The sequence below is a fragment of the Grampus griseus genome (assembly GCF_964374135.1).
Source record: "Grampus griseus genome assembly, chromosome: 17".
Classification (NCBI taxonomy): Eukaryota; Metazoa; Chordata; class Mammalia; order Artiodactyla; family Delphinidae; genus Grampus; species Grampus griseus.
In genome coordinates, this window is record NC_139011.1 from 52,210,827 (window position 1) to 52,230,016 (window position 19,190).

General features: G+C 37.2%; 1 protein-coding gene across 1 annotated transcript in view; it reads left to right on the forward strand.

The window, feature by feature from the left end:
• The window catches only part of CNGB3 (cyclic nucleotide gated channel subunit beta 3), a gene marked incomplete at both ends in the record, with an annotated part of 142,091 nt that overhangs the window by 18,753 nt on the left and 104,148 nt on the right, over positions 1–19,190 (forward strand). The window lies entirely within an intron of this gene.

Sequence of the window (19,190 nt, forward strand, 5' to 3'; positions counted from 1 at the left end):
AAAATAAACACAAGCTCACTCTACCGCACATACAAAAAAAAAAGTTTGACAAAAATTAAGCCTGACATATTATTTAGGCAGAGGGAAGTTACTTAAACTCTGAAGCAAAGATTAGACTCTCACAACTGGGATAAGTAATTATATTATTTCTATAACTGTTGGTGTTTACAGATGATTTACGGTCCTGTTAGTGAGTCATTGTTATCTTTACTCCACAGATAAGCAGCCAAGGCACAAAAAGGTTAATTAGTTTGCCTGTAATCATAGGTCAGCTCTGCCAAGATCAGACTGCAAAAGACTCAGATCCCTGAGTGGAACTTTTTCCTCGCTCCCACCAATACACTCATTTTTAATCAACATCTTAACCTTCTGAACTGATCTCTCTTTCTAGCGTTTATTTTAGTATATTTAATTTTTTGTAACAACCAGGGTGATACATAAGTTTTCAAAGGACTGAAGTGGAAGTCATAACTAACATTTTTAGGGATGTATTCTTCTTAACCCAGTATAGTACTTTCACTCTTCTGAAATACGAAAATGCAAACATTTCAATTACACAGAAAATGGGTCATATCTCAAAAACACAAAACTCCTTGACACAGCCTTGTATACTTCCCACCTGTTTTACTTTGTCTTCCCCAACACACAGTTCCTTCCCTGTTGTCCCATCTCCCTGTTCCAGTCATACCTGTCCTATTTCAGACTCTTGTACTCAGGAATTGATTATTCTGTGGAATGTTTGATTATTCATTTTGCAATATAGTTAGCAAAGTCGCTTGAGAATTATTGACAAACTGAGTAGACCCAAGTTAGTTTAAAGCTCTGGCTTTATGGCTGGCCACACTTCTCCTCAAGATTGAGGGAGAACCAGCTGTATTGAAGGAGCAACTTAAAAGGGTCACTGGGAGTTCCAGTGTCACTTTTGACTAATATTACTGGGAATCTTAATTTCCAATACCATGGAGGACTTACCAAAGCCTTTCTGTTTTGATTTCATGGGTATCAGTGGTACCACACCTTGAATCCTAGAGAGCAGAGTTTCTATACATAGCTAGAAAATATCAATGATAAAATAACTTTCTATTAAAAGTGTTATTTCACAATACTCTCAATGAGTAAAGATGATTTTGGTATTTGCAGTTATTAAAAATAAACAGTTTTAAACTTGGGCAAGGCCAGGTTTTAAAAAGCTCTTTCTCCTTGAAAAACATTAAGGATTTGATTGATTACAGGCACTAAATACAGATGCTGTGTGAGCGACTGACTCTCACTTCAACTTTTTGAAGTAACAAAAAAAGTTAATTATTAATAAATAAAATTTAAAGGTAGATTTTTTATTCTAAGTGCATTTACATTATCCTCTGACCTGAGCCATGGCTTGAATAGGAATTATGTGTTTAGGATGATCAATATCATCCTATTGTATTGGGGAGAATGCATGCTGTGGATTTTGCAGTCTCTGTGTGTGAAGTGCAGTGTGATATTATTGATTATACCTTTAGTTTCTGTCACACTCAACAGAAGACAGGCAGAGGTAGATACCAGGAGAACCAACAGGATACAGATATAGATAGATATAGATATAGATATAGATATCACAACAGGATACATTTTTTTAACAAGATTATATATATAAAGAGATTTATTATAAGGAATTGGCTCACATGATTGTGGAGGCTGGGAAGTTCCTAAGATCTCCAGTCAGTGAGCTAGAAACCCAAGAGAGCCAATGATATAGTTCCAATCTGAGGCTGCAAGTCTCAGAATCAGGAGGCCTGATGCTATTAATTCCAGTGTGAAAGCTGCAAGCTGAAGACCCAAGAAGAGGCAATGTTTCAGTTCAAGTCTGAAGGCAGGAAGAGCTCATGTCCCTGCCCAGTCAGGCAGGAGGAATCCCTCTCATTCATGGGAGGGTCAGCCTTTTTGTTCTATTCAGGCAGGCTTTCAACTGATTGGGTGATGACCACTTACATTAGAGAGGGCAATCGGTTTTACTTAGTGTACAGGTTCAAATGTTAATGTCATCCAAAAGCACCCTCACAGACACACCTAGAATAGTTGGGTTTTTGGGGGTTTTTTTGTTTTTTGTTTTTTTTTTACATATCTGTTGTATTTTATTGCTTTGGCACAAAGACCATTGCAAAGTGCACAAGGAAAGATTAGCTATGATGTAATTTTCAGTTAAAATGAGTTTCTTCTTATAACATAGACAATTTCTAGAGGATGTTAAAAAAAAACAATTATCTGAGTCATGTAAAAGCATTTAACTTTTTTTTAAATATCTTTATTGGAGTATAATTGCTTTACAATGTTGTGTTAGTTTCTGTTGTACAACAAAGTGAATCAGCTATAAGTGTACATATATCCCCAAATCCCCTCCCTCTTGAGCCTCCCTCCCATCCTCCCTATCCCCTCCCTCTAGGTCGTCACAAAGTACTGAGCTGATCTCCCTATACTATGCAGCAGCTTCCCACTAGCCATCCATTTTACATTTGGTAGTGTATATATGTCAGTGCTACTCTCTCACTTCATCCCAACTTCCCTTTCCTCCCTTGTGCCCTCAAGTCCATTCTCTACAACTGTGTCTTTATCCCTGCCCTGTCACTAGGTTCATCAGTACCGTTTTTTTAGATTCCATATATGTGCTTTAGCATACGGTATTTTTTTTCTCTTTCAGACTTACTTCACTCTGTATGACAGACTCTAGGTCCATCCACCTCATTACAAATAACTCAATTTCGTTCCTTTTTATGGCTGAGTAATATTCCATTATATATATGTGCCATCTCTTCTTTATCCATTCATCTGTCAATGAACACTTAGGTTGCTTCCATGTCCTGGCTATTATAAATAGTGCTGCAATGAATATTGTGGTTCATGTACCTTTTTGAATTATGGTTTTCTCAGGGTATATGCCCAGTAGTGGGATTGCTGGGTCATGTGGTAGTTCTATTTGTAGTTTTTTAAGGAATCTCCATACTGTTCTCCATAGTGGCGGTATCAATTTACATTCCCACCAACAGTGCAAGAGGGTTCCCTTTTCTTCACAGCCTATCCAGAATTTAGTGTTTGTAGATTTTTTGATGATGGCCATTCTGACCAGTGTGAGGTGATACCTCACTGTGGTTTTGATTTGCATTTCTCTAATGATTAGTGATGTTGAGCATCCTTTCATGTGTTTGTTGGCAATCTGTATGTCTTCTTTGGAAAAATGTCTATTTAGGTCTTCTGCCCATTTTTGGATTGGGTTGTTTGTTTTTCTGATATTGAGCTGCATGAGCCCAGAATAGCTTTTGACCAAATACCTGGGGACCCTGTGGCCCAGTCAAGTTGACACATAAAATCAATTACCACACCACCTCCATTACTCACATAAAGGAACTGAAAGTTTTTCTGATGCTAAAATGCAGTCTTTTCTCACCATTTCACAGTCCTCTCATCTCACCTGCAATGGACTGAATGTTTGTGTTCCCTCAAAATTCACGTTTTGAAGCCCTAATCCCCAATGTGGCATTATCAGAAGATGGGATCTTTAGGAGGTGGACCCCATCATGCATGGAGTTCGTGCCCTTATAAAGAGAACCTAGAGAACTCTCTTGTTCTCTTTCCACCATGTGAGAATACAGCAAGAATCCTGCAAAACAGAAGACAGCTCTCACCAGAACCCAGCTCTGCTGGCACAGTGATCTCAGACTTCCAACTTCCAGAATGATGAGAAATGAATTTCTGTTGTTTATATGCCACCAGTCCATTGTATTTGTTATAGCAGTCTAAACAAGTAAAACATCACCCAACCCAGCCTTACCCAAAACTCTAACATAGAGCCTCAGTACCCTTGGGCATACATAATAATGACCTTCTTCTTCATCATGCCACATAACAGAAATTCTAATGTTAACTATTTACAAAGTTGGGTATCCTGTTTATAAAATATTTCCTTGTCTCAAATATTGTTTTGTAAGTATACAAGAGTATGGTTATATGCCTAAGCCAAATTCACATGTTATGTCTATTTAGCTCTTTATATAAACACAAAAAGAAGGGGTCAGTAAAGTTGACATTATTATTATAAAGATGTGAATTTCATAAAACAAAATCACTTCTGTGATTCTGTGATTTTTTTTCATCCAACTCTCAATAAGATTCTAAATAGAACCTAAAACTAATTTTCTGGCCACAGTAATAATACTTATCTCAAATACATGTCAGCCCAGGAGGAGATTTCTTTTCAAGATATCCAAGTATTACATATCCACATTTCTGACTGGAATACATTTGTGTTAAACTAGATTATTTATTTATTCTTTTTTTATATCCTTTCAGAATGTTCTCTAAGTTGTTTATCCAGGGGAAAAATAGTCTTTGCACATCTTCCCAGAAAAAAGCAACCAATTCATTATCTTGTCAGATGAATCATTTAGCTTCTGAAAGACATGGGGTTCACCCTGGAAAGTCCCATTGATGCCATTTGTCCATTACCGAGAAAAACAGCCTGTTTCTGGCATTCCATCTCAGCACATTCTTATTTTTTAATATAAAAAAGTGCATTTTGATGGACACTAATGAATAGCAAGCAAAAGATGTGTTTTGCCTGGAAATGTCAAATAGCTGTGTCTGAAAAGGAGACAGAGCTGAACGCCTGATAGGTTAAGTGGTTAAATGATGAACAAGCGAGTGAAAAGTTCAATGCCCATGACTGGGGTGCACTGCAAGACTGACTTTTACAGTTATAGTATATGGCTTTTCATCACCGTTGCTACCCATAATGCCAAGAAGGAAGGTTATTTCTATGAATAGCCTTCTTTGTTCATAATAGCAATCAGTCTCTATTTGGGTGGTTTTAAAATAAGCAGTCATATCACAGCAGGAACAATGAGAGCAGAATAGAATTCAGAATCTTATCAGCACTCATAAACACAGACGTGTATTGTCTTGTAGCTAGAAAAAGCAAGAATCACTGCCGTAAAAATGCTTAAAAATCCATATGTGACTTTATAGTTGAAATAGAAAAGGAACGTCAGCTATCAACTTTATAAAAATAAAATACTATTTATACTACAATAATTTATAAGCATGTAAAAAAATAAAATCAGCTACACATGTGCTAATTCTGTGGGATGCATAATAAAAAAATGAAGCACTATTATTTTTAGCCCCAAATTAGAATTTTCCTCTATGGTAAGCAATACTTTTATAATTAGGCATTGCAAACAATTTTAACAACAGATTGGCATCTCATTTTAATAATGATTGCTAACTTATATTTCTAGCAATATGGCAGACTAAACATTTGTAGAAAACTCTTTGGGGAGAATGTAATTAAAACTACTAGGTAAATGGGGCTTCCCTGGTGGCACAGTGGTTGAGAGTCCGCCTGCCGATGCAGGGGACGCAGGTTCGTGCCCCGGTCCAGGAAGATCCCACATGCCGCGGAGCGGCTGGGCCCGTGAGCTATGGCCGCTGACCCTGCACGTCTGGAGCCTGTGCTCCGCAACGGGAGAGGCCACAACAGTGAGAGGCCCATGTACCACAAAAAAAAAAACAAAAAAAGAACAAAAACTACTAAGTAAATATAAAACCTACATTTGAATCCATGCCTGAGCTAGTGAAAAATAAATTCTACTGATAGAAAGTTTCAAGAACTGGTGTTTGCCCCGAGGATTTTTCCAAACTCTACAGCCTAGATCTGAGTTGAAATGTGTCATTAGTGAAACAAAACCTGGGATTAAACTGGATGCAAAACACAGGTTAGAAACTCTTTCATAAAACTAGGATTCCACAGGGTAACCCACTGGAGGGTAAACTACTTCTCAGAGGGAAACAGCTTGAGTAATACTTGCTTTTGTCCTGGCTTTGAGTTGGAAAAATGGAAGAAATTTAAAATTGGGGGCGAGGCAGGGGGTGTGGAATGAAGGAGGAGAGGACAGGGTAGGGAAGGGGCAGAGAAGAAAGGGAAGGGGAGAAGAGGAAGGGGAAGAAAAACAATTCTTAGCCATAAGCCAATATTCAAATAGACCTAGAACCAGAATTCTTATACTATCTATATTCTGAATAAAAAATGAGGCTAAAAAAATTTAAAACAATTAAACTTGAGAGCCCATACATCTGCCAAAAACCAACACAATCTGGAAGAAAACAAACTTTAAAACCACATCTCAAAATATCCCTATTGATAAAGTTTTGATTAACATGAACTCACAGTCAAAAATTACTAAACACATGAGGAAATAAATCGCTGTGAACAAGACAACAGAAACCAAAAACTGCAGACTCTTGAAAACCTACAGATGATGAATTTATCAAAAACAGTATTCTGTATAAGTATGTGATGTATATTAAAAGAAATAAAAGAGAAGATTGAAAATAAGATAAGAAACAACAAACCAGAAATCGTCAGAATTGACAAGGTATTTCTGCAAGTTAACTGAGAAGAACATCTAGAAATGAAAAGTATAATCTCTAAAATTAGAAAGTCAGTGAGTTAGACAGCAGATTAGACAGAGTTGAAGAGTTAGCAAAGTGGATGACAAATCTGAAGAAATCACCCCAACTTCCACCATAAAGAAAAAAGATGGAAAATATAAGAGATTAAAATTAAGAAGTGTGGAGGAAAGTATGAAAAGGTACAAAATGCAGATAATCAGAATTCCAGAAAAAGATAATAAATAGAATGGTGGAGAATCAATATTCAAAGAGATAATGCAATTGATAAAACATAGTAGCCCTCAAATTCAGTAAGGCAAATAAATCCAAATCAGCATAAATAAAATGAATTAACCCTAAATATATTCTAATAAAACTTAAAAGTACAAAAGAAAAAGATTTTTTAATTAGCCAGAAAGTAAATACAGACCACATAAAATAGGAGAAGTAAACTAACAAACATCTGACTTCTCAACAGCAACAATGGAAACCAGTAAACAGTAGAATGGCATTATCAAGATTCTAAAAGTAATAGTCAACCTGGAATTCTATACCAGGTGAAATTATTGTTCAAAAAAGAGGGTAAAGTGTAGATATTTTCAGTCAAGCAAAACTGAAGGGAGCTTAGAAGTTTTTTAACGTATACTTCAGGAAAAGAAAAATTATCTGAGGAGGAAAGACTCAAATTGGGGTAGTCAGGGATCAGTCAGGAAAAAAGAATTTATTCTAAATATTTCAATGAGAAGTAATTAAATACAAGGGACTCTGTAGTTTAAAAATTTTTGTAAGAGGTAGGAGAGCAAAGTTCAAGGGTGGAGACTGCAACACAGAAATTAGAAAAGTGCAGAAAGTAGCTACCAAAGCCACAGCTGCCCCTTAATTTCAAAGCTGGAGACAGGCAGTAGAATATAAAGTCTGAAGAAAGTTCAGGAGATCTGCTGCTTCTGCTTCTATGCTCTGGTCTTCTGCCAGATGACAACTGAACTGTGCCTTCCTTTTAACTTTCAAATCACCTACAAATGTGTCTCATTGGTGGAATTTAAATCAGAACCCTCCTGGCAAGGGATTCTTAAAAATAAGGTTCCCAGGCTTTCAGCCACTGTAATAACATGGGAAAGTATAAAAAGGAACAGAAATGCCACTGATTGCAAATAGACAATCCAGCACAGAGATTCAAGAAGAAATGAGTGGAGAAAATGGCAAGCATGTGGATAAATAGAAATATACATTAACACCATGAAATAATTATAATAATGTCTAAATTGAGGGTAAAAAGTGAGATGGAACTAAACTATTCCCTCTACAGTAGGGTGATTGGCATAAAAAAGAATTAAGAATTTGATCAATTTTAGAACTTCTTAATTAAACATGCATGTTAAAATATATTTGAAGAACACTAATTTAATTAAAATAGAGTATTTAACCTCCATACAGTAAACGAGAGACAGAGAGAGCACAGAGCAATTCTGTCAATTACAAAATGAAACTGATGATTCCATGCTCCTAGATGGGTGATATTAAAATGCTTCTTTTTGTTTTTTCATAGACTTAACATTTAAAAATTCATTAAGGATATATTATATTTGAACAACACAACTGACAATTTAAATCTGAAAGAAATTTAGAGAACCCTTATATCCAGTAACTGAAGAATAAACAGTTATTTCAAGTTTACTTAGAACATTACAAAAATTAGAACATTACAAGAGCTTAATACATTTTACTATGTAAAACAAAAAAAGCAAACAAACAAGGTACACTGTAAAATCTCCCAGGAGCTCTTCAAAAATACAAATGTTTGTGTTCTACCCCCAGTGATACTGATTTCATTGGTCTGGGGTGGGTTCTAGGCCTTAGTGTGTCTGAAAATCACTCCTCAAGTGATTCCAAGGTCCATCTAGGACAGAGAACCATTTCACTAGGAGTGACCATTTCATAAATTGAAACCTAAAGTAGGTCTTAATAAATTTTAAAGATTTCACATTGAATATATTTCTAATCACTATGCAATAAAGTTAGAAGTTAATTTTTTTAAAACTAAATTTTTGAAAAATCTCACATAATTAAAATTTAAATCACACTTTTAAGTGGCCCTTGCGTCAACAAATACATCATTAGTGAAATTAGAAAATATTCAGAAAGGAAACACAATGAAAATATTGCACACCAAACTTATAGAATAATAAAGATACTAACAGGTATTTGTGTTTTTTTCCTTTTATTTTTTTTCTTTTCCTTTTTTGTTTTTAACTAGAAAAGTTGGTTATAAAATTTCTTGGAAGAACAAACAAGCAAACATAACAAGGAAAACGCTGAAAATGGAGTTTTTAGAGTAATGTAGGTGGTATAAGTCCTACCAAATATTAAAACCTATTTAAAAACCTTTGTAATAAAAAAAAATAGTGTGGCATTGGCACATGAATAGCTAAACCAATAGTATAGAGAATACAGAAATAGACCTAACTGCATATAAAAATGTAGTGTATGATAAAGTTGGCATCTAAAATCAGTACAAAAAATGTAGATTTAAATAAGTGGTATTAGAGTAACTGGATAGCCATATAGAAAAAAAGTAAAATTGGATCTGTCCCTCATGCAGCACACAAGGATAAATTCCCAATGAATCAGAGATTTAAATGTAAAATAGTGAAACAGCACAAGTACTAGGAAAAGAGGTTCAAACCCCTTCATAACCTGGAAAGGTACATTAATCCCCAAATTCAAAATTCAGAAGCAAAAAAGCAAGAGCTTAATACATTTTACTATGTAAAACAAAAGCAAAGCAAACAAACAAAAAACTTTTCATTACAAAAAAATTATAAGCAACAAAAAAAAAGAGACAAAATAAGCAAAATATCCAGGTATGAAAATTCTCACTGCTATTTTCTTTGGGGATTGATTATTTTATTTGGGGATTAACAGACATTTAAATTTTTTCATTAAGATAGTTTACAACTGTTAATGACTCAATCAAGTTGATATCTTTGTGATATGTTACTACGACAATTTTATTTTCCTCTTTTTAAAATCTAATACCAGAAGTACAATGTACTTACCTAATAGCATAGAGCAAAACCACTATGTCATGTAATCCCAGGAGTAAAATAATAATCCTGACACTCAATACAGCGCAATCTGAAAGTCCATCTTGACCTCAAAAAAAAGTAATTATTAGTAGTGTATATATTTGCATATATTATATATAATATAATATTCATATCTTATGTATACATTATTCATATACATATAATATATGAGTATATTTGGTGACAAATTACCTGCTAAAGTCTCCACCTGTGCTTTCTACTCTTAAAAGTCATTAATATTGTGCCAGAAATTATATGTGGCACATGAAGATGAAACAGACCAGTATCAGAAACATCAAGAGTGATTTACTAGTAGGCAGTTAGACATGAGTCAGCAGACAGAAGACAAAAATTTTATGAATATGCGTAGTTGCCTTGAGAGAGGAACGAGCCTACAGACACAGTTTGTGACCCTATTTAAATCACTTCTGACATGTCAGTTGCCTGTTGCCATAGAAAACCAGAGCAGACAGAATTTGTGTCTACTTTCTATTTTGGGGGGGGGGGCATAGAGAGAAGGAAAACAGACAAATTTTGTATTATTTTATGGCACCTAAATTGTGACTTCTAAAAAAAATAGATCTACTTATTTACCTAGTACAGTGAAGGGAACCATAGAATAATTGGTGGATTTTTTGAAAGTTTTTAAAAATTATGCAAGTGGACAAATTCAGATTACTATGAGGCAGGCAAATAATACCCATGTATAAAGCACATGGGATATGGAAACAACAGAGCGAGCAAGATGATAAGAGACAGGAGAAGAGGGGATACTGAGGTGAACTGGAGTGCATCCAGGGATTCCTCCTTCCCTTAAAGAGCCAGTCCAGCTGAGAGATGCCATAGGGAAAAATGAGTCCAGTGATGCCAATATTATCTGATTCTTTTAAGAAAACCCCACAATGAATACTACTAAAATAATTTGAAATTCTTTTAAACTATAGGCCAAACAAAACACAGCTACCATCTCTGCCTTAAAAGGGTAGGCTAGGGCTTCCGTGGTGGCACAGTGGTTGAGAGTCTGCCTGCCGATGCAGGGGACACGGGTTCGTGCCCCGGTCCGGGAAGATCCCACATGCCGCGGAGCGGCTGGACACGTGAGCCATGGCCGCTGAGCCTGCGCGTCCAGAGCCTGTGCTCCGCAACGGGAGAGGCCACAACAGTGAGAGGCCCGCGTACCACGAAAAAAAAAAAAAGGGTAGGCTAGTTCTAAACAAGTTGACTGTTAAAAAATATAATTCCATTATAAAATTAGAGATGTGGTCCACAGGAAAAATATTCATTATTGCTGTTCCCAATGTGAAGCACATATAGAGAACAAAATCAAAACTATACGAATATTTTGTGGATTATAATTAATAACTGTACGTTTCCTTTCAGTGTTTTTGTTATTTTTAGGATTTGGGTTTATACTATATTATTTTTTTAGATATTATATTTTAGTTATTTTAGATATCTTTTGTCTGATATTACTTAATAAGCAGTCTTCCATTTGAACAGCATGTTTTTATAGCCAGTCTCTTTAATGCATTCATAATAGTCCAAATAGCATAAATAGCAAGAGCCTAGAAAAGAGGTTTTGTTGATTCTATTTGAAAGTTCATTGACTGATGGAAGTTGGAAGATTTGGTTAAAAAAAAAAAAAAAAGGTAAAATGGAAGCTCCCTAATGTGAGAGAATAACTAGATGAGTCATTGTGTTTTTTTAAATCTTTATCTCCTTGGGAAGAGGAAAATGATGGGTCTGCCTAGGACTGGCATTAGCAGGAGACAAGAGCATGATGAGGCAAAGGAGTAGAGATGAAGGAGGGGGTACCTCCCTACCTGGTGACAGCAGCAGACAAAAGAGCTGAATCACCTGAGAAAGGGAAAAAAAAGAGTTTCCCACATAGTGAGAGACAATTTCAGCCATGGGGAACAGCAAAACTAGCACAGTGATTTGCAGCATATCGGTTCTAAAAAGCAGCAAAAATGCTATGCAGATAAGCTGAGGGGAGCAACCCCATAAGCAACCAAGTAAGCTGGCCTGTGGGAATCAGGATGGGAAATGGAAGCTTATCAGACACCCTCACACTCTCTCCACCCTTCTTGAGGAAGGAAGGTACTTGAATGTTTCAGCAAGTCAGCAAAGTTATGGGGAATTGCTCATTTACTAGAGTGGGGCAATTGCCAGAGAGGTTGACAATTTTATCTCAAATGTTTAGCACAGGGTCTGGCACTTATTATATGCAGCTGAAGATAATTGCTTTGTGAATAAAACATTGTATATTTTACTCTGCTCCAAGTAGATTTCAAGAAGAGGGATCACAAAGTGAAACATATATATATATTTTTTAAATTTCTGATAGAAATTTTATGAGTACATATAGTTTAATGCCTGAAAACTGTTCTCATTTTAAATATAGGAATCTTTTCAAATATGGCTATTTTCACTAATCATAATATGTCTTGCCAGTTTTTCCTTTATCTTTATATGAAAGGTAATGTTTTCGTTTATTGTTACCCTTTTCCAGCATCCCATAATATCCAGTTTGTTATATAATGTGGTAAAAAATGCAACGGAGAGCTTAAATGTCTAATAATTCTATTCCAATAAATGTTCACCCTAATTCTGCTGAAGCAAGGAATAGTTTCACAACTAGTTTATGTGCCAACCATCAGCTAGGTAAATCGCTTCTACCTAGCCTAATGATTCATTTTATTCCAACTTTTTTTATGCAACTGTTTACCAGAGCCCTTATCTGGGCATCCAGCTCACAAAAACAGGCCTGTTTTGAGCCCTCCCAAACGCTGGTCATGGTAAGGCATTGACAGACAGTAGAAAAACAACCGTGCCAAAAGGAAAAAGCAGCAAGAGGACAAGCCAACAAAACAGAAGCCACCATAAGTTCCACATGCTTCCACCACCAAGTGTAATGTGTGTCTGGATCTGTACACTTTACACGGGCCTCTCACTGTTACGGCCTCTCCCGTTGCGGAGCACAGACTCCAGATGCGCAGGCTCAACGGCTGTGGCTCATGGGCCCAGCGGCTCTGCGGCATGTGGGATCTTCCCGGACCTGGGCACGAACCCGTGTCCCCTGCATCGGCAGGCGGACTCTCAACCACTGTGCCACCAGGGAAGCTCTGGGCCTGTACCCTTTTAATTAGCTTTTGCTCCTATTACAGTGGATGAGCTGAACACACCATGTTTCAAGGGGGATTCCTCCAGGAGTGCCCATCACCCTCATCTACTCAGGACATCACTCGGGCACTGTTCCCTTTTTCTCCCTCACCACCTCTCTGTTGGATCATTTCTATAAGCATCTAAACATGTTGTAGCAGTTCTCGCATTTAAACAACAGCAACAAAATGCCCCCCTTAGTTCCACGTGAGCATCAGCTATTGTCCTATTTGTCTGCTCCTCTTACAGCAAATCTCTTCAAACCAATTACCTATATTCACTTTTTCTATTTCCCCTCCTCCCATGTCTTCGTGACCCTGTTTCAACCAGGATTTTATTCCTTCATTCCACCAGTTTTTTTCCCACTTTTATGAACGTTTTTATTGGCTTTGTCTACTTTTACCAAAGTCAGCACTACCTCCTATGTTGCCAAAGCCAATGGCCGGGCCTCAGTTCCGCTTTTTTCCACCCATCAGAAGCAATTCAGGGTTGATCCCTCACTCCCTTCTTGAAATACTATCTTCATTTGGTTTGCCAGCTGCCTCTCTCTCTGATTTATGCCCTATCTCAGTGGACATTCTCCTCACCATTCATTGATGGCTCCATCTCATCTCCCCAACCTCTAAACTTGGAAAGCTCCAAGCACAATCTTCAGACCCCTCCTCTGCTCTTCCTACATTCTCTTAGTATGTGATTTTATCTGGTCCTATGGTTTTAAGCAACATTGATACCCTGATGATTCCCAAATTTATATCTCCAGTCCAGATCTCTCCCCAGAACCTCAGTTTCACATACCAATTGCCTACTTAATATTTCCACTGTGGTGTCTATTTGACATGTCCCTTAATTCCCTCACTTCTTCCAAATCTGTTCCTCCTACGTCTTCCCCTTCTCAGTAGAAGGCACCTTCGTTCTTCCATTTGCTCAAAAATTCACCTTCCTTTTTCTCTCATTCAGAACAGCCAATCCAATAGCAAATTCTGTTGGCTGTTCCTTTGGGACATATTCAGAATCTGACCACATCTCAACATCTCACACACAGCTGCTACAATGTCTCCTCACTGGTCACCTAGCTTCCACTGTTTGCCCCCTATAATCTGTGTTCAACAGAACAGCCTGGGTGATTGTGTTGAAATGCAAATCATCCCTTTCTCCTCCAGATTCTCCAGTGGCTTCCCATTTCATTCTGAGTGAAAGCTGAAGTCCTCATAATGGCCCACAGGGCCCTACGTTATCTCCCCTGCCACCAACCTCTCCACTGCTCCTCTGACCTTAGCTCCCACCACTTTCACTCTCTCACTCTGACCCAGCCACACCCGAACAGGCTTCCCTCAGATCTCCACATAACTTCCTCCCTCACTTCTTTCACAGTCTCTGCTTAAATTTCACCTTACTGGAGGGACCTTCCCTGACCACCCGATAGAAAATAGCAGTGTCTTTCACTCCTCCAACTCCATTACCCTGATTTTTTTTTCTTTGTTGCATTTACCATCACCTGACATAGTCTGTATTTTTTAAATGTCTATGTTGTCTGTCTCTCCCTACCAGAAAGTAAGGACTTCATTATGTTTACTTCTATATTCCCAATATAGAAGACTCCTGGCATATAGTAGACATACAATAAGTGAATGAATGAATAATTGAATGATTGAGATCCACAAATTATATAATTTTGGAGGGAAGATAATGCTTTTCCCATAAATATTTACTTCACTCTTAAAATTCTTAAATCTAAACTATTGTCAAGTTAATTTCTCTTAAGTAACTGCACATCTTCCTCCATGAATATATTTGATCAAGCTCCATGTCTGATTTCACAAAATTTTTATCACAAAATACCACCAAGTTTTTTACAATGTCTCATAGCAAATTCACAATTTAATGTGCTTTTAAGCTATTTGGGGTCAAAAACAAAATTGGACCCTCATGCTTTAACTGATTCCACAAGTATAAGAAGTAGAAGTTATGCATTTGATTTCCTCTCTACAATTGTTGGTTTCAACTGCAATCATTCTAATGACTCATGTGACAACCAGATTTTGAGAAGGCACGGTAATCCGGAGGTGATTGCACTCGGTAGTCACCTCCAGAGTCTAGGACATGAGTTAAGACTCAAATGAAAGGAAAACAATGGTTAAAGTCTGGACTTCGGTAGGCATCTCTCTGTGTAACAAAAGCACCAGGCTATGGGACACAGTAAGCTTTCTACTCAGGGCAAAACTAATTGGAAAAAGGTGTGCTTCTCGCAGGATTAAGATACAAATGGTGGCCACATGAAAGAGCTCTCAAGGCTGTTACACTTTTCCCCACTTGGAGCTCAATGCAGTGTTTTTCTCCCACTAATGAGCAATGCATTTACTCACATGCTTTTAAAATTAGAATCAGGGGATATTTTTTAAAGTAATGAATGTTTTGCTTAAACCGTACCAACATGTGTTTTGAAAGGAACTGGAAATGTAACATATGGTTCATGTAGACTGAAACAGGCCTTGTTCAGACATTAATCTGAGGGGAAGAGGGGCTGTTTGCCTAGTTGGCCCCCTTAGGCACAGCAATCATTACTCGATCATCAATGTATTCTTCTTAGATCAAATATTTGGTTTTAATGGAACCTGACAAAGTACTTCACTCCCGACTTAGAAAGACAATTTTGAAAAGATTCACTGAGGAATATAAACTACAATATGGAAGGAACTGTGTTCTGATTAACAGGCCATTTATGCAGGCAGCTACAATTAAATTACCGTACTTAGCTCACTATTAATAGAGGGCTTCAATAAAGTTCTGAAGTTAACAACTCTTGCTCATCAATAACTTGGTGAAATTTTAGCCAGGTTTAACAACCAGCTTCTGTTTTGATTTCTTCAGATCAGCTCATCAATAACTTGGTGCTCATCAATAACTTGGTGAAAATTTAGCCGCGTTGAACAGCCAGCTTCTGTTTGGTTTCTTCAGGTCAGCATCTGGTTCTGCATCTGCCTGTTCCTATTCCATGTCTCACTATGTCCACAGCATTTGGATCAACTCCATGCATTGGGACAAATACAAATTTAGCAGGCCTAGCATTTCACCATCTCACTGCCCACTGGAGGCCAAAACCTTTGGTACCATATGTAAACCATCTGCAGCTTCATCCCAGAAACTCAGGCTGTAATTTTTCTCTGAATCCTCATACGCTCATGTCAGGTATGTCCCTGATATCAACGCAGCCCTCAGTATTTGGATTTGACAGTCTCTTCTGCTTGCAATCAGAGAAGTTTTTCTGCTTTTAAGGGCTTATGTGATTAGACTGGGCCCACCCAAATAATCTCCCATTTTAAAATCTGTAAGCTGCCAAATTCCTTTTGCCATTAACATAACATATTCCCAGGTTCCAAAGATGAAAGCACGGACAACTTTGGAAGGGCCACCTTTTCTTTTACTCACACCTGAGGTTTATCCACTCTGGAGAATTCAAAAAATTTACAGACCCTCAGCATAATTTTGGAGGGCAAATAGAGTAAAAGACTGAACAAAAATTAAACAATGACAATGAAATCTTTCCAAGACCTGAGTTTTAACTGGCCAAAGAAAAAAGCTGCCTACTCACTGACAGAAATACATATGAGAATTCTACTCAAAGCAAAATACTGGCAAACAACTTCAGATAATTAGAATTCCTAGGCAATTTGCTTCTTCCAAGATGCTTTTCGAGAGATATGGGGAGGAGTTTATCGTCTGTGGCTTTAAATGCTTAGACATGGGCTGGTTTAAATTAATTCCATTTAAATCTAATATGTCCTTAAATGCAGCTGCTGATACCATATTTCTAGTTCCTGGAATGCTAGTGACCTCTGAATTAAGGAGACTTATTACCCTTGTCATTTGCTCATACAAATGATCCCCCAAATTTAAAAAAAAAAAGATGGTGTTTTGAAAGTCCTAATGCATTTTTCCATTGTAACAATGTTAAAAGTAACACATGGAAGGTAGACCTACAGAATTCAATTTAGATCATCATTTATTTAAGACCAGTGCTACTTGAAAAGGACTGTAGAACTAATCATGAGAAATTGTATTCTGAGTTCCAACTTGGAACACATCACTGCTAGGGTGCCCCCGATGCAGAGCTCCTGTCTCAACTCCCCACAGTGGATCAAATCACCTAGAGAGTAGCCTCCAGGTCCCTGATGTGGTTCCAAAGCCTGGGCAGAAAGTCCTTCAGAGCAATACCTTCAAGGAAGTGGCAAAAGCGACAAAGCTTTCGTCTTTTGGCGGAAGGCAGAACTTCCCACCTGGGCAGCTTCAAATAAGCCTAATTTCCAGTGATTTATATTTTTCTTTTCTTCTCTACCAACACTTTCCTTGGCTCAGTGCCTGAGCCAAGTTTTCAGTATCCCTGCTTAACAATATAGGAAAATACAGCTTGATTGACGATGTTTTCCCCTCTCTCTATCATTAAAGCACAATCTTTTAATAACTGACAGTAAGTTTTCACTGCTAGAAACAGTAAGGCGTCTTAATTTTTATAACATTTATTCTTTCTCATATTTTATACATTTCCACTGCTGGAAATCTGAAAAATAGCACAAACTAAAAGTAAAAACCACTCATAATCACAAGAGTCAGATATAACACCAGAACTACTCACTCTTTGTTGAAAAATACAAATGAATGAATGAACAAGTTCATAGTGTAAGACCAAAAGGAGGTTTTACTCCATTATACAAGGTCCGTGGCAGTCGGCAATAGTCTGCCTAGCACTGGCTCCTACTGTACTGTAGGCTGCTGGACCAAAGCATGGATTGTTAAGAAAAAGAGGCACAGCAGCAATCAATCACAACAAAGCTTGAACTTTCCTCAGAACTGCCTTTGAGCAGCATCAAGGTTTGCACCCAAAAACATGCACATACACTGCCCTCTAGTGCCCATCCACCAGATGTAATGCAGCAACATGCGTTATTGGAATAATTGCAAAGCTGAAAAAAGATCAAAGTAAAGCAATGACTAAGGGGTAGAAGAAAATGATTAGAAAAGAAATTAAATCGTGTGCACTCAGCGAACTTCTATTATGGAAAAATAAATGATCAAAAGCTCTCGTTTTTCTCCTCCTCCTCTCCACCCCATCCCCACCCCCATCTCTCTTTACCAACCCAATACACACATACACACTGTTTTTCATTCTGACCATGGCTGTAAGTAGAAGGAAAAGGATCCTGCAATAAAGCTATGAATTAAGAATTATATTTTATTTATACATATTTGATGTATGTGAAGGATTAAGTAGCCTTGCTTAAAATAGAAATCTGATTAATAGAAAAAAAATGACACATTAATGGAAAATGAAGATGACATCATAAATCACAAGAAAAATGAAAGATTATTCAAAGAATTGTGGTAGGTGGTGTGCTATTCTGAAGAAAGGGAGGTGTATTTAGATCCTTACATCAGTCCAAGGAGCCAACTAGATTTCAGATGCATGAAATTTAAACCAAAATCAATTTTCAAAAATTATGAGAAAATTAAAGAGAACTTTCATCAAATACATGGAGAACTTTCTATGCTGGAAGAAATGACAAAGGAAAATGTGGATAATTTAACTATCAAAATTAAAACTTCATTGTTTAAAAAAACTAGCAGGGGGGCTTCCCTGGTGGCGCAGTGGTTGAGAGTCCGCCTGCCGATGCAGGGGACATCGGTTCGTGCCCCGGTCCGGGAAGATACCACATGCCGCGGAGCGGCTAGGCCCATGAGCCATGGCCGCTGAGCCTGCGCGTCTGGAGCCTGTGCTCCGCAACGGGAGAGGCCACAACAGTGAGAGGCCCGCGTACCACAAAAAAAAAAAAAAAAAAAAAAAAAAAAAAACTAGCAGGGACACAATAAGCAGAGAAAATGTTTACATTTATATAACATATGAAAAGCTCATACGAAATATAAGAAACATAATATGACTTCAAAACTGGCAACTAACAAGTAAAAAAATGACTTAAAAGTAAATGTGAAAGCATTCACCTTGAGAGTAATCAAAAAAGTGCTAAAATATGGTCTGTTGGAAATAGTTCACATATGCAATATTTTGACATTAAATAGACTTAATTCTATTGTTTATTTTTTAATAAGAGCCAATTAATTTATACTTAACTTATTAACACAGTAATGTAAAATCATGATGAAGATGATTTTTAAATTCTGTTATAATTTCCAATATGACACTAAAGTGCAATAGTTGGAACAGGAAAAGAGGTTCAACTTGAGAGGAACTTAAAACATGCTTTCAGATAAACAAATTAATTACAGGAGTATTCTACTTCACTAACCTTCAAAATGCAAAGCTGTACCCAAATGATCACCTCCCCTGTCATTGATTACTTATTTTTAAAAAACTAATATTAGCTGAGAAAAATAAACCCAGCACCCAGGACAGTAAATTATATGCCAAAGTAGATGAGGAGACCATAAATAAGGACTGTGGGGGGGAGGGCAGGGAACACAGAAGAGCCCAGAATGAGAAAGTTTGAGAGAGGAAAAGAAGTAAGAGAG